The following is a 16,614-nucleotide window of genomic DNA, read 5'->3' on the forward strand; positions in this document are numbered from 1 at the left end:
TTTGTTTGTGGTTTGGTTTTGTTTTTTTTTTTTTTTACATGAATGTCCATTGCATATTCCAGACTGTACATGGCATGTACCAGTCTTCTAAGTTTGGTTAGAGCTGACTCTGAAGAAGAGAAGTGCAGGGAAGGCAAGGGAGAAGGAAGTTTGAAGAGCTCCATTTTTATTTAATACATACCAGACTGGCCATCAGCTGGAAATATATCTGTAAAACAAAAAAAAAACAAGAGGATCAGTATTGGTTGCAGCTGGAGTGCAAATCATATTTTAAAGGTCTCCTCTCTTGATTTGTTTGCTTTAGCTAAACAGAGGAAGTATTTTCTTAGTATCCCAAGTTAAACATCAATCCAGCTTGGAACCCACCTCAATTCAACCACTTGTTGAGAGAAAGATTTTGAAGGAGTCTGTGTTTACCTGAATGCACTGCTCTCATAAATAACCTTCTGCATTGGCTTCTAGCAGACAGCAGTGAGCAATAAAAAAGGTTCTTGAGATGTACAAAGATCCACACAATGAGCTACTTGGTGGCAACCCACACTCCCCCTGAGCAGTAACATCAGATGGAAATCTACAGAGACCATCTAACAGGGAGCACAGGTGGAAGCCAAGGCAAAAGCCAAGTGAGCATTCTTCTGGTTGTCCTTGGTTCTGCAGCCACAGCAGCTGTGCCTGGCTCTAACACAGCACCTACACCAGACACACACCCTCATCACCAAATGGACACCCAGGGCCTTGGCAGAGCCCCCATCACTCCAGGAGAACCCTTCCCTTTCCCAGCTCAGGAGTCTCTGTCAGCAGGCACAGGCCAGATGGAGTCTGGGGGGCTCAGACCCAAAAACAGATTATTCAACTCCCCAGCCCTCCAGGCTCTCTCCAGTTAGAGCCACAAGCCCTTCTCTTGGAGGGCCTTAGGTACTGCTGGGAAGATGTTTATTTAAGTAGCTGGAACTTAATTTAAGGAGCACACAGGACAGTGTGTGTGGAAAACCCCTGTTGATAAGGCTTCCCCGGAAGATATGAAAACAGTACTTTTGAGAGAGCAATTCATCATGTTTTCTTCAAGGATCCTGGAAGAGGAGGGGGAAGGAAGGCTGCCAGCAAGGCAAGGTCCTCCTGGGACAGGGGCAGGCCCCTGGCTTCTGCTTATCAGCTACCCAAAACACACATTCAGCTGGAAAGTCACAAGAGTTGCAGCAAGGACTACCCCTCAGGCAGGGCAATGCTCTCTGGCCTGGGCTCAGCTCGTGCAGAAACAGCAAAAACACTGCTCTGCCAAAACAACTTCTATTTCTCTTCCTTTGACTTGCACCATGTTCAAGTTTGCACCATTTTCAGGCAGGGATGCTTTCATCCCATATAGGAACGGGAAGAGCCAAGCAAAGCAAAAATACCCAGAAGTTAAATCAAGACTCTCTCTACCATTATTACACAATTATGGTCTGTGGCCATCTGAAGACATGGTATCAAGGACTGCTCAGCACATCCAGGACAATCTCCAAGCACCAGTTTCAGTCCTTGGCAAGCTGCATGTTCTACTGCAATCCTCCACCAGCCCAAATGTCCCAAATGCATTTAAATATCTTTCATTTTTGTATGGTCACTGAGGAGTTTAGGCTTCTACATCAGCAAGCTGAAACACCCGTCACAGAATCATGAAATCGTTAAGGTTTGAAAAGAGCTTTAAGATCTCAAACAAGATATAATTAATTTCCCTACTTGGGCTTCTCTGCAAAGGAACAAGGTGGTAACACTGGTATCCCACCTGTTTGGATCAGCTGTACCAGATGTTACCAAAAACCAAAATAAATAACAGCACCACAAGGGCTGATAAAATAAATTCCTTTGTGCCAGCAGGAATTTAGCAAAGCCAGGCTTTGGCAAATGCTTCCCTTGCTGTACCCTGAGGGGTGCAGCTCTCCAGTGCATTCCTGCTGGGCTGTCCCACCAACTCCTCATCAGACACACCACAGCAGAAGCAGCCACTCACAACAGGTCCAGGCTCCAGACACCACAAATGCCACCAAATCAGGCACAGCTGCAGGTGACCCCTCAGCACCATTTCCTATCAGACATGTCACCACCACAACTCCAAACTCACATTCCCCCAAGGTCCCCTCTCAGCTCACTGCCGTATTCCCCACTGCCCTGTCGTGCTCTAGATGTGCAGCAAGGCTCTCCTGGCTCCTCCTGAGCTCAGCCACAACTCTAGTGCAGCTTTGTCACTACATTTACCAGAAAAGCAGTGACTTGACTCAGTGGCTGAGGTCAGTAGAAAGCAAGGACCACATGTGATGGCCAAGGACAGATGCAGCTCACAGGCACCTCAAGAGGCTTGCCAGGGCAACTCCTCTCAAGGAAATACACTGGCATCCAGTGCTCAGCCCCCTTGCTGGGGACAGGCTGACCTTGTCCAACTCATCACACCTGTGATTAACACAGATTTGACTCCAAGCTCTCCAGAGCACACTGAGAACACTGCAAGCTGGCTTGCAGGCAGCTTTCCCCTACAGAGCAGTCTGTAGGACTTGCTTTGAAAAATGGGGCTGCTGGGAGGACAGATCTGAGGTAGGGCTGGTCAGGACCAGCAGGCACAACGACCCTTTGGGACACCTTTTTCCCCTGCAAGCACAAGTGACTTAAATTAAAAATTAGCCTGCCAATTAAGGGCAGCACCTCAGGTGCCCAAGAGAAGCCTAAATCAGGCAGTGCTTTTCCCAAGAAAGCCATGGTAGGGAAGCAGGCAGAAACCTATGTGGCCAGCAGGTAAAGCCCTGGGCTGCTCTCCAAGGAGCCCATGTGCTGCACTGCAGGGCTGAGGCTGCCTGGCCAGGCCAGCTCCCTCCCCAGCCCTCCCAAGGCTAAAACTCAAACACAAAGGCACAGGGACAGGCTTTGTGCTCGAAGTCCCAACACAGAAAGGTGAAGCCAGCAAACCAGTCACACCAATTCCTCCCACCACACACACCTGCTGCCTCCCAAGGCACCCTGATGCCAGGTATCCCAACTCTGGCCAGATGCTGCAGGACAATGCTTCACAGCAGCTGTCCACCATCCTGTCAGCCACCTGCTCAGCAGCAGGCAATCCCTACACGGGACCCCTGCCCACATGACACCCTCCCAGCCATGCCCAGCCTGCCCTCCAGGCAGCCCAGTGGAAAGGAGCAAGAAACAACAGTATGCCAATGCAAATGAGCAGACCAACGAGATTTGAACCCCACAGTCTCACACTTCCTCCTCCTTCTTGCACACAGACACTTGTTTCTCAGCATGCATCCAAAAAAGAAAGATGTGGTGTCTGAACTAAGGGACCCAGTGACCTGCAGTCACCACAGGAACCACTGATCTCTCCACTGCAGCACCACGTACTCCCCAAGCCCCTGACCATTCTCCTCAGCCCTGTACAGAATCCATGCAGCCTACAGTATCTCAGTAGAAAAACACATTCTGTGATCTTCCTGTTATCAGCAAAGCAAGGCGGAGGATGGAGTGAGGAGGAGGAGGAGGTCAGGGGTGTGCATGGCAGCTGGCAGGATGCTGGGACAGGCACAGAGCATCCCTTTCAGGACCATCAAGTGAAGATGCAGATGTGGTACAGGGGTGCTTGCTCTGAGCACCAATACCCAGAGTTGCTGCACACAGCCCAGGAGATAATATAAATTGAGGGCAGTCGTCCTTATTTTAGGTGGTGCTGGGGGTGGATCTCAATTTCAATTTTTGCCTGATGGTATTTTTACACAAAGGAGAAGACCGTATGCTAAAATGGGGCATTTAGAGAGAAAAGCTGATGCATCCACACACAGACCCCCTTCCCCAGGGGCTAGCTGGCTACTGCTGCTATTCAGGTATCTGGGACAGGTCCAAGAAAGTCACCCCATTTATGAGCCCCCATCTCCCCTCTGTTGCTCCCTGAGGAAACGCACACCAACCACGCTCACAGTGCTGAACCCAAACACCCACACAGCAAGCCTGTCTTCTCCCAGCTCAGGAGCTACAGCTGGGAAAGGACCTCCACCACCCAGCGCTGTCCCCAGCCCCCCTTTTCCAGCAGGGACACTGCTTCCTCCCTGCTGGGCCATGAAGAGCAGCTCATTATCCCTGACGCAAGAGAAACGCTGACTCGTTATTACAGCAACCTGCAGCCATAACTGCCGAGGGGCTGTGGCCACAGGCTGAGTGCCAGCAGGAACCAGCTCCCTGCTCACCCCCCACCTCCCATTATTACCCCTCTGCTCTCCCAACAACGGGGAAAAACCACCTCAGAGGGCTTTATGCCACCTGCCAGACACCAAAGTGCACTCACTGACTGTGGAGCACACTAGGTGAGGGCTGTGCACACACAGGTACCAGCACAGGGACCCAGTGGGACACTGTCACATCCACACTGCCACAGGAAGACACCAGCTGATCTGTTCTGGCTTTCGACCCGTGAAGTTGTAACCAAATCATCCTCCACGTTTTGCAGACAAAAGACTCGGATGTCAGAAAAAAAAAAAATGACCTCTCCAAGGTCACCGGGGGACTGGCAGCAGGGACGTGACCAGAACCCGATCACAAAGGCTCCCAAGCTGCAGGGCTGCACTGCCTGCCCAGGAGAGGGACTGGGCAGGGAAATGCTGGGGGATGACAGGATCAACTGGTATCTCTCCTCCTAACCTGACCTGCTGCCCAGCAGGGACAATCCAGGCGGGAAAAAGGTCCAAATTACACAGTCCAGCATGTAGTGCAAAGAGAACAGAGCTGCTGGACTCTCTTCTCTGGCCCTATGCAACATTTCACTTCAAATCTGTCATCTGGCTCCCCCTTAGAGGCCAGGGCAGTGCCTGCACAGGTTCCCAAGACAGTTACAGGACTCTTCAAAGCAACACTCAGCAGAGATGAGGGTGAGGTCTGCTAGGGAAAAGCAGCAAAGCAAGAAACCCTAAACCCAAAGATTAGCATGGCCAATTTGATCCCTCCCAAAATCTTGTTTGCTTCCTGTTCCCCTCCTTTGTTACCTGCTGAGCAGGATTGGGGAGGGTCCACCTCTCAGTCACCCAGATCATTCCAGCCCTCTCCAGCTGCCAGGTCCACGCTAACACCTCCCATGCCTCTAAACTTACTGTAAGACATTTACCCCCTCAAAGAGAAGCTGAAGCATGAGACAGATGGATCAATCCTAACATGGTGCTGGCTAGGTCCCAAGACCTGCTAAAACCTGTGCAAGAGAAGCAAAAAAAAAAAAGCTACCAAAGAGTTTAACCCAAATCACTTCCTCTGCAAAGGGATCCAGACCAGCAGTCTCTGCTAAGGGGTTTTCTGTTCCCTGCCCAGAGGAAAGGTTAGATTTGTCCTCAGGCACCCCCATCACCTACATTGGCTCAAGAGCTGCAGCCAGTGGGAGCTCTGACATGTATTTCCCACAAACCACGTGGAATCAAATGCTTGAAATAGGTTTCCAGTGTATAAACAGCTGTGAGTTTGGAGAAGTTCAGCTGTGGTGCCCCTGCTATCTTCATGTACTTGAAAAGTAATCACAGAGTTTCAGAGGAACAACTCTGGGGAAAAAAAAAAATCACCTATTCCAAAATCAGAGCATTACCTGGGATGAGTCCCTAACTCACTCCACAGCACACACCAAATGAGTACCTCAGTGCTGATGTTCAGTGTCCTCCAGACGGATGGGAGCAGGGCTGGGACACCAGCTGGACACACAGCCACCAGCAGGACCAGCACTGTGCCTGGCAAAAACACCTTTCAGAGATCCACAGGGATGGAACAGGGTCCAGGTCTCTTCTCCAAGCACCAGAGATACCAAGGGGGTTCTGGGGAGCCTGTCCAGAAGAATGAGAGCTCTCCAAACAGCCAGTCCTGCAAATCCACCACTCACATATGCACAGGCACACAAGGAATAACTGGAAGGTCACAGGCTGTTGTTTCTCCCATCCCCTTATCAGTGCTTGCACTGGAGAGAGCAAACACTGGGTGTTCTCTCCCATTAACCCCATCCCCTCATCTCCAAAGTGCAGAAGCAAAGTCCCAACATTCCCGATCATGAACTCAACAAGGGGCTTTAGATTACTCTTCCATGGAACAGCTGGTGTCCCATCTCTCTGCCTCACATCCTTTAATCACCAGTAAGCCTGGAGTGATACCACTGGAGGCCTTAGGCCCTCCAGGAGAGCAACCCTACATGATTCTGGACCAAATTATCACAGTCACCCTCCCCAAAGTGCTCTTTAAGCCACTGGATACTGAATAGGCGCTAAAATTTCTGGCACAATCAAGCAAAATACACATCTCAAAGACTCTTGTTTAAATACAGGGGCCATTCTGGGGTGGCCTGGAAGCCAGCTGGATCCCACACTGTGGAAACTGATTGAGGATGGTGTTTCCCTCTGACAGGGTTGGCACTCTCAGAGCTGCAACACACTTTTCTGTCTGCATATCAAGGACAGACCCAAACTCCAGAGAAGCTTTGCCCAAGGACAGCTCCATCTCCATACAAAGGAGAATCCATTGATGTACCCAGATATCCAGCATCTCCATGAGAGACGATCCCACCCCACCTCCTCAAACACATCAGGATCATGGTAAAGCCCCACAACATCACACAGGGATGCCATAAATCCTCATGAAAACCCCAGAAACTGAAAATTGCAAGGCTCTCTCCACCTTTGGGCTGCAGGCAGAGGGCTGAGCAGGGAGCTGTAGGATACACAAGGCAGCACAGCGAAGACAACATAATTAAATCTCTTGACTGAATTACAAATTATTAGACACAGTCTGAGGTGTTGCCTCCCTCTGGCCCAGGCTATCTGCTTGGTTTTAATCAAGCACAGCCATTCCAATCACCCTCCAAACTCCATGCTTGCTTGGTTACACTCACTGCTGACAATTGCATCAACTCAGATTTCACCTCCAATTGAAGCTAAGAGGGTTATCTTACTGCAATCTGCCACGTCTCCTCCAAATCATCTTCACAATTGTCATTACAGGTTTAATTTTGAAATTTAAAACCACGGCTCATTTACACCAAATTCCACTCTGCAGAGTATGCAAATGTCACACTCATCATTCCACAGTTAAAAAAAAAAAAAACAAAAAACAAAAAACAAAAACCCCCAAAAAAATCAGCAACAGTGAGCTTGTGGAGCTCACCTGAGATTGGGAAACCAAAAGAAAAGTCCCCTTTTTGTTCAGCTCAGTGTGAGACGCTCTGCAGTGGCAGAGGATTTCTGAGCACTCAGAAGATGCAGGAGCTCATAGCAGGTATTCCCCCGAGCTCTCAAGGTTGAGCTGGGAGTTGGGAAGTGAAATTCAATATGATTACAGTGAACTCTCATGCTTTGTCACCCGAGCACATGGTGGAGACACCTCTGTGATTCGCTCTTCTCTTTTGCTGGGTGGAACCTCGTGCACAAAACAAATCCCATCACTCTTCTGTTTCAGTCACAGTAAAAACCTCCTGATTGCATTTTTGGGATGTGCTTCTTCACATTTCAGTATCTGCTGCTACAGACACATCATTTCTCAGCATCACACATACTGGTGTCACTCCTTACACTTAATTCTTCATTCTGTTTTTCACTCTACTTTTCCCCTTCACACAGCCTTGTGGCTGCCCTGCCAACATGAGCCCACCTGGAGGTAACACAGCTACAGTAAAGTGCTTAAGTCACTCCTTTAGGTGACTCTTTTTGTGCTGAATGAAGCCAAGAAAATTGCTTTTTGTTATTGTGGTTGGCTTTATTTTCAGTAGGCTCGTTCTGTGAGGTCAGGAGAGCTGACACAAACTCTTTACTACTCGGAAGTGTAACCTCTCCAGTTACAGCAAAGGCATAAAAATTGCAGAGGATCCCAAGGGTCCTGCAGGAATAAACTCAGTGCTTCTTTAGCAACATATAATAAAAAAATAAAGGAAGATATGACCTTGGAGAATCCAAAGAAATTAATTTCCTGTAGTTTAAGTGAAAGCTGGCTTATCAGACATTTGAGTGTTGCTTATTAGCTGTGAGTTCTCACTATTTTATTCTGCCACTAGCTTCATCATCTGCCAATGTGCAAACCACATAGCTTGGTAGCTAAGACTTGGTAAAACAATCACTCATTCACATCACTGAAGCTACAAGCTTTCAAAAGCAGTCATAAAGAAAAACAAAATAAAAAAGGCTGTGTGATTTAGTGTAGAGGCTGAATACATATCACAAATAATCTGTTTTAAAGAAAGTGCTCAGTATTTAGCAGTATACTCACCTCTGAGTTACCAGGCAGGTAAAACACCAATCTCCCCACACACCTTTTCTCTTACTTTCCCATCCACAAAACTCTACCCTTTCCTCATTTCTGTGGTTTTTCCAATTTCATACTTGTTTCCCCACATATTTAGCCATGAAAAAACTCACCTCTTCTCTTAGTTTTTTCCAGACTCCTTAAAAGCTATCTTATCCAGCCCTGAAAACTCCGTGTTCTGTCCATGCATTCACACGGAGGGCGAGTCAAAGAAGTCAAACGAGCACCAGGAAAGGAGGAGCACCCAGAGCCCCCTGTGCCGGCTCCCTCCAGCGCAGCCGTGCCCTGCAGACTGCAGAGTCACTCTGCAGGAGCTGCACTGGCCGTGCCCTGCTGGAAAAACGTGCTCAGCACTGTGCCCAGGACAGGCTCTGCTGCCTCCCCCGAGCTGTGCCCCCATATCTGAGCCAGGCAGAGTGAGCACCCCCTGTCCCACCTGCTGGACCCCACCTCGGGCTCACACGGGCCCTTCTGGCCAGCAGGAAGGACACACAGCACATTTCTGTCCCCATCGTGCTTTAACTCTGTGCCAAGGACACGTGAGGTTCAGCAGCCCCAGCCAAGCCCCCATCTCTCCTGGTTCCCCCCGGCTGCCACGGTCACCAAGGGATCGCTGACAGAGATGAAGTGAGTGACACTGAGCAGCACCAGAGATGCTTCTCCTCCATCATCTTCCTCGTGGGGCAGGGATGCCTCTCCTGGGCCCCGTCAGCAGCCAGGGCTGCTTTGGGGAGCAATTGGGAGTGAAGAGCAGCACCTGCTAGAGCAGCAGGTTACAGACCTGCTCCCAGCCACTTCAAGGGGTGTCCAGCAGGAAGCAAATGTGCTTCCCCAGGAGCACAGGGCAGGGCATGCTGTGCCCACCAGCACACTGCAATGTTTCTCTAGTTCCTCCACTGTACTCTGGAGGAACCAGAGAAACATCTTCTAGATCAAGAGAGCAAAGGGCATTTGTGTCACCTCGGAGTGCCACTAAAATCAGACTGAGCGGCATCACACCAACAACCATCCCTGTTGACCACTTCTAAAGGAAATTAAGGTTTCCACCTGGCCTGCTGTGACAGAGTACCCAAGCCAGCCAGGGCCACCATGGTCACCTCCAACACACCATCAGTCTGCAGCAGAGAACTCTACCAAACCTTACAAAGGAACAAAGGACTCTAAACCCACAAAGTAAAAATAAAATCACAACCACTGTAGAGCACTGAACCCAGCTGTGTGTTCCCATACAACCCTGAAACACAGGGAAGTGTCAAGGGAAGCTTGTGCTCCTAAGTCAGCTTTGCTCCAGAAGGACAGTGAAGGTAACTCACTGATAAAGCAGGTATTAGGTGAGCCTGTTCCCAGCCCTTCCTCCCTTCTCCTTGCATGGCTCAGCAGAACATCCCCCAGCACACGGAGCTTTAATGCTGCAGGAAGAGCTCTTGGTCCTGGCAATACACACAGCGAGTGTCAGACCAAAGCTGGGCCAAATGACCTGCTAAGGATGGCTCCAGCAGCTCATCAGCACCATCAGCCTGGTGCAACCCTGAAACCAGCAGAGCCACAACACATCACACACCAGTTTAATCAGAAAAGGCAATCCACCCACAAAGCCCCCCAGACTTCAGCAGAAGTGTGTGCTCTGATAGAGGAAAGTTCAATTAAGAGGATCTTCTGGGAACCTCCAATTACAGGATGAGCCTCCCTTTAGAAACATGTTGACACTTGACCACAGTTTCCACAGCCTTTCCCAAAAACAAAAGTTTATCTTGCACAGCATTAGAATTGCTATCAGCAAACCTATTTCCACCAAATGCCTTGTGCCAGTTTTTGCTCCACAGCTGTGTGACATTCATGTGCACACCCACTTCTCTGTTTGCCAAGCAATCCAGGCCGACCCTGACCCAAAATTTTCCCCACAAAGAAATCTGGTAATTGATTTATCCAAGGCCAAACTCAGTTGCCATTTGTTCTGGTCATCCATTAGCGTTACCTAAATACACAAGTAGCTTTAAGTTCTCCCAGCACTGCATTAACTTCTTTGAAGTCCTTCTTTTCCCTTTCCTCTGACCTCAAGTCATGCAGCTGCATCATTTGATACAAGATATTCAGATGAACCAGTTATTTCAATGCAAGGAGGTAAATCTCCCAATTCAGACCTCACTAACAAGGATCTGGACCTGCAGAATGAGTGGAACCAAAGCCCGGTTTCAAGTGAGAAAAAGAACAAATGCAGAGCTGGCCATGCTAGGGACCACCCAGAGCTTTAGCCAACCCCAGGAGACAACTTCTTGGCCATGAAAGCTCCACCTAGACAGCACTATCACCAAGGGAGAGCTCTGCAGGTATCACCAAGGTTGCATCACCTCCTTCCCCAAGCTCCCTGTGTACACAGCAAGCCAGGATTTGTCAGAGCCAGCAGTGTGGAGACTCAGGCCCTGGGTAGGAAGTCAGCAAAGGCTTCAATGCTAAGATGACCAAAGGATAAGTAACACATTAAAGACCATAATGCAAATGTGTATCGCGGTTGGGAACGAACAAAGCTCCTCTGACCCAAGGGTAAGAGCACCTGTAATAACTGTAGGGGTTAAAACACTCAGCCTGGTCTGAACAGCAAGCACAGCTTTCTACTAAAATGCCCATTCCTTATTTTGCCAAATAAGAACAAACACAGAAATGGTGCTGGAGATTCATTAGTCTCAAGTATGTAAAGAGCAACCTAACTCTATCCAAGTCTGCATTTGGCATTGCCCTGAAGATAATTTCACACTGTTCAAGCACAGTAAAAAGATCTGGTGTCATAATTTGGAAGGGAGAGCAGAGCATTGCAGCCCCAGTGCCCCCATTTCCAGTCCTGCTTTCTGGACTCGATTTGTCTCCCCATCTAAACAAAGTCCTTCTGCTGCCCCAATCGTCGTGGAAATCTCCATGGCACAACAAGCAATATAAACTTTAAAAGAAGACCTGTGAGGGTAAGGAGATGGCTGGAGAGAATCCCTCAGCAATGCCTTGGACCTGGAAATCTGGAGCTGGAGGTTGCAGCAGAAGCAGGCACTGAAGCCCAGCAACCAGGGCCCGTGAGTCAGCTCCCAGGAGCTGTGCTGCATTCCCCAGCCCTCTCTGCCCGAAACAAACAGTGCAGAACAGGGCAAAGGTCCAGCACAAAGCTGAAGGGCAAAGGTATGTGGGGGAGGGAAAACACTAAGCCCCATTTTTTTTTTGAGCAACAAGTTCCAGTCACCCTCATCCTCCCCAACAAGATGGGATGAGTTACTCGAACGTGAGTTGTGGGATTGGAACAAAACAGGAGTTTGGAGAGGAAACTTGGGGAGGTGGTGGAGGCCTCCTGCTGCGATAGCAGCTCTGTTGCAACAGCCAGAAGAGCTCCACAACTACGTGCCACGACAGAGTGAGAATTGCCCAACACTCTGGAAATAGGTGTGTGCAGGACTACCAAGCTGGATACCTGAGCAAGCAATGTGTCTACTCTGAACACGAAGAAATGCCAATGGTAAAACAAGCTTCCCATCCATCTTATCTCCTGTACTGGAGCCTGATTTCAAGGAAAGCCCTATGGGGAGTTAGTCAGCAAGGGGTGAGATGCTAATGAACCTCCCCTGCCTTCTCCTCAGCACTGGTAGCCAAGTCAGACTCTGCTCGGGCATAAAGCAACACGCACTCTCAACAACAGTCAGCTCACCCCTGGTGCTTGCTGCTAGCAACTAAGGTGTGCCTTCTGGAAAGTACTGCCTATCCACCCAGCACGTTTGCCAAACAGCATGCAGGAAACTCTACTCAAGAAATCAAAGCACCTCCTGCATCTCCTCTAGGAAATACACCACTTTCCCTGGCCAAGCACTTACAAGGAGAATTTTAAAAGTCAGCCCAGGCAAAGCTGAGCAATTGCAGTGCCAGTCATTAAAACCTGCATGTTCTTACTTCCAAGATGTAAATGGCTTTAAAAATAAAGAAGTGCCAAGTGCCTTGATGCAACATTTCTTGAAATACATCCAGCAGGTTTTCAAAACGGGGTGCTGTTAACACCTGTCCTCACCAAGGCTTGCATCAGCATCAGCCCTGGTGCAGGACACAGCGGAGGAGTACAACATGTTCCAGAAGGTCGAGCTGTTTTAACTGCAAGCCACACTGCTCATCTACAGAAGAACTGAAGAAAACACTTTGAATTTGGTTTATAGCGAGTAGTGCAAAGCTGGTTTTGCCAGAAAACGTTTCCTTCACTACCACAGACACACATACACTACCATCATGTGTCAGTCAGGCTGCAGGCTGCATTTATTTACTTGATAAGAAGAGAACATGTAATAACGAGGGCATGGTCACACAGACCTTGCTACTAGATCATTAGAGTAAAAAGGAGGCATCATTACAGCTCTGCAGCGTCCCTCACAAGCAGTCAGCAGTGTCAAGTACAAGCCCTGCCACATGGGACAGGACCATGTGTACCTCAGGACTCCAAGGATCCCCCATATCCTCTGACAAAAACTCACACAAATAAAAGGATAACGTGCATCTTGTCAAGAGACCATGAAAATTTTCTGGTGTGCTACTCCAGAAGAGCCTCAGCCTCCTCCACTCAGCATCAGGTGTCTAACTCGACCTAGTGGTTGCCCCACTTACTGCCAAGCCATTGTGCCTTCGGGAGGTTAAGAAGCAAGGAGAGGCTTCACGTCAAGAGCCCTCCTTCCTGAAAAAGCAGAAAGCTTTGCTCGAACATCCTATTATATTACAGGCTTCACTGCCAATTTTGAGCATAAAAATGCTGCAGCAGGTAGGCAAGACACAAGCTTCTAAAGGTAAATTGTAATCCACGAAGAAACGACTCTATTCTTCAGTCCCTGTGTCAGGCCCCAAATGGACTCAATTTGCCCAGCTGTGGCGTGTCAAACAGTTCAAAACAAGCTGCTGTTTTGACCACCTGGAGGTGGATTTGTTAAGCTCTTCCCTATTCATATTCCAACATGGACAGCAGAAACTTAAGATCTTGCAGGTGGCTGTTTTCCCTGAGCTCAACACTTTTATAAGCACCAATTCCAACGCAGGCCATTACAGAATGCGTGGACACCAAAGGAGAAGGTCTTGTCCATTAAATCTACTCTATGGGTCTATAATTAATATAATCATTATAACAAAATAAGGGCTTTCAAAGCCTGTAAAACAAGTCATAGAGGGATCCCTTTATCTTTACAGAGCTGTATGCACTACACTCTCTGGTCTCCTCACTACCTCTGGTGGATCAGGGCTGGAAACATTTAGCATCTCCAGCACACAAGCACTGCACTGGGAACACAGCTGGATTATGAGCAAAGGCCTTGTAAGCTCTGCTGAGAAACCAAAGACTTCCAGTAGTGACTTTCCAGAGCCCAGAAGCTCTCAATCCACTTCAAGTGCAGAAAAAGAGTCGCTTTTCTTGGGTGATCCTCCTGCAGGTCACCACACCATGACAACTCACCTCACCAGCTGATTCTTTCACACAAATTCACGCTCCAGATCTTTTTTGGTAAGTGCCTGCCAAAACAAATCCTCCACCCAATGAAATGAAGACACAACATGAGGCTGCAAACTCTACAAGAAGGTACCTGGGTGCAGGGCTGCCAGGCAAGGTCAGCTGCCAGCCTGCCTCTCGTGGGAGCTCAGCAGCCGTGTTTATTTTACACGTTTTCTCTTCTGCTAATGAACACGCAGCAAAAGAAACAATGGCCCAAGAGAGGCGAGCCAGGCAGCAGCACTGGGGGCACTGCTGGAACCAGTCGCTGCTGCCAAGAACACACCACCAACAAATTCCATTTTCTAAACACCTTTGGGAATACAGAGACAACTGTGCTGGGCCCAAGGACAATTCTGAGTGTTGCAGCATTACTGCCTTACCCTACAACAGCGTGGACACGCTAATGACACACCCTCACTCTGTCCCTCAAATAATCACCCCAGGAGTTCCAAGGGCCCCCTGCTCGTGCTGGGCAGCTGCCTCGTGGCTGCTGACTCTGACAAATCACACACCTTTGCAACCGATGAGGCTGGTAATGAATCCGGACACTCCTTACACAGGAGACTCAAACAGGAACACTCAACCTTGCAGTTTTGCATTTTTTGGTTTTTTTTTTTCCCCCCTCGGGATCGTTATCTCAGAAGGCATCACAATAGAGTGCAACCTTCACACAAAGGAGCGATGTGACCAGTTTCGTGTCATAACGCACGAGGCAAATGCAGACAGCAACGCTGTCCTGGATTTCCTTAAGCTTTGCTTATGTCCATGACTACAATGACAAACCACCAAACAATCCGAACACGGACTTCTAGCTGGCAGGATTAACTTGTCCTCTATACTTCCCATTAAGATGACAGCTTTCCAGGTGGAAATTGCATAGCTGTCCATCTCCCAGAGATCAATAACTCTGATGAATCACCATGCTAGGTGGTAACAGTTCTTACAAAACACGGGCACGTACAGTAATTGGGGATCTGATGGCACATCTGGCAGCGCGATTTCAGAACTAACAGAGACAGGTAGAAAAAGATTAAGTCCTTCCCAAACAAGATGCTTAGTGAAAACTTCTGTGCTTTTCCCCTACTCCCGATTCACTTGAAGCAGGTACGAGAGGAGCGCAACACCCATCCCGACAGGCGAGGAAATGGTGCTCTGCAGCTTCAGCCTTTGCTGACGACAGCAGCGGGTTACAAGCGCGATTTGGACAGCGCAGCCCCTCCGCTTCCCTTTTCGGGGACCCCCGTTCCCCGGGCGTGCCCCCAGCCCGGGCCAGCGACCGCGCCGGGCAGAGCCGCGCTGGCCTCGGCCCCCGGCCCCGCGGCCGCCATGAGTCGGCAGAGAAAGGCGGCGCGGCCTGCGCGGGGGAGCCGCGGCCGCGCACACGTGGGCAGCGCAGGCCGCGGCCCGGGGAAGGGCCCCGGCGGGGGCGGCGGGGCCGCGCTCCCGGGGGAGCCGCACGCCGGGAACCGACCACGTTGCCGGCGCTGCTGCGGCGGAATGCCGGGAGCGGGAGGGAAGGGGGGGCCGCGTGTCCGCCGGCGGGCCCGCCCGCCGCCGCCGGGCCCCCGGCGCCCTCCGCTCGCCGCCGCATGGCCGGGCCGGGCCGCGCTGCCCTCCCCGCCTCGTGGCCGCGGCCGGCGCCGCCGCTGCCCCCGCTCCCGCCGCGCCCCCCGCCCCGCCGCGGCCCCGCAGGCCGCGGGCGCGGCCCCACGCCGCGTGTGCCGCATGGCGCGGCCGCCCGGGGCGCGGTCGGCGGCGCAGCCGGCCCCCCCCGCCCCGCTCCCAGCGACCCCCGAGCACCCACCGGGAGGCGACTGCCCGTTCACGGCCGGCGCGTTCTTCGTCCAGGGGTTCACCTTGGGCGGCGGGGCCTCGATGAACTCCCGGCGCCCCGCGCCGCCCGCCTCGCCGCCGTCCTCCGCCTCGCCGCCGGCCCTCAGCAGGCTCTCCTTCTCCTGGTTGTTGCTCTCCTCCTTCTGCTGCTTGGCGCTGGGCGGCCTGGGCGCCGCCGGCCCGCCGTCGGGGCCCATGGGCGGCTCGCCCTTCTCCCGGCCGCCGTCCTGCGGCGGCTTCAGCACCAGGGCGCGCTCCTCGGCGGGCAGCAGCGGGGCCGTGCCGGGCAGCAGCGCCTCCACCTGCGTCGCCATCTGCGCGCCCCCGAGCCCCGCCGGGAACCCCCCGACCCCGGTGCCGCCGCAATATGGAGCCGCGCGGGGACCACGCGACTGCCGCGGGGGCGCGCACCGCCCGCCCGTGCGCGCCGCCGGCGAGGGGAGGGGCGGTGCGGGGCGCGCCCCCGCGGGGCGGCCGGCGGCGCGCACGGGCCTGATGCAACGCCCGGCTGAGCCGGGGGGGGCGGGAACGGGGGGGTTTAAAGGGCACCGGCCCCTTCCCCGTATCCCGGCCTCGGGAGGGGACAGGCCGGCTCGGGCCGGGGATGCCGCTCCCGGCTCGGGGAGCCCGGGAACGGATGCACCGGTGTAGCCCCGGAGTGCCCGAGCCGGCTGTGACTGAGTCTCCCCGGCCGGCAGGGATTGGGATGTGCTCGGTCACCCACGCCTGGGGATAATGGGATAACGTGGTTGGAAAGTGCAGAAAGGGACTCGGTGTGCGTGTCCTGGGAATCACGGAGCCACAGAAACGCTCAGGTTGGGCCATCTGGTCCCAGCTCTCTGTGTAAACAAGGTTGTCCCAGAGCACATGGCGCAGCATTGCATCCAGACTGTTCTTGAATATCTCCGGTGAGGGAGACCCCGCAGCCTCCCTACTCTCTGTTCCAGTGTGTTGTTCTTCCTTATATTCAGGTGGAACTTCCTGTGCATCAGTTTTTGCCCGTTGCCTGTCCCCTATTGCTC

The 16,614-nt window shown here is 51.6% G+C and overlaps 1 protein-coding gene across 2 annotated transcripts in view; it reads right to left on the reverse strand.

Annotated features, from left to right (window-relative positions):
• The window catches only part of LARP1 (La ribonucleoprotein 1, translational regulator), a 44,620-nt gene extending 28,838 nt beyond the window's left edge, over positions 1-15,782 (reverse strand). For both annotated transcript variants that reach the window (XM_058035131.1, XM_058035130.1), the window contains exons 1-2: positions 15,564-15,782; positions 182-208 (exon numbers count right to left, since the gene is read on the reverse strand). The gene's annotated coding sequence lies outside the window, so the exon portion shown is untranslated. The remainder of the gene's footprint in view (positions 1-181; positions 209-15,563) is intronic.
• Between the last annotated feature and the right edge of the window lie 832 nt (positions 15,783-16,614).

This window comes from Melospiza georgiana, chromosome 15, assembly GCF_028018845.1.
Source record: "Melospiza georgiana isolate bMelGeo1 chromosome 15, bMelGeo1.pri, whole genome shotgun sequence".
Taxonomy (NCBI): domain Eukaryota; kingdom Metazoa; phylum Chordata; class Aves; order Passeriformes; family Passerellidae; genus Melospiza; species Melospiza georgiana.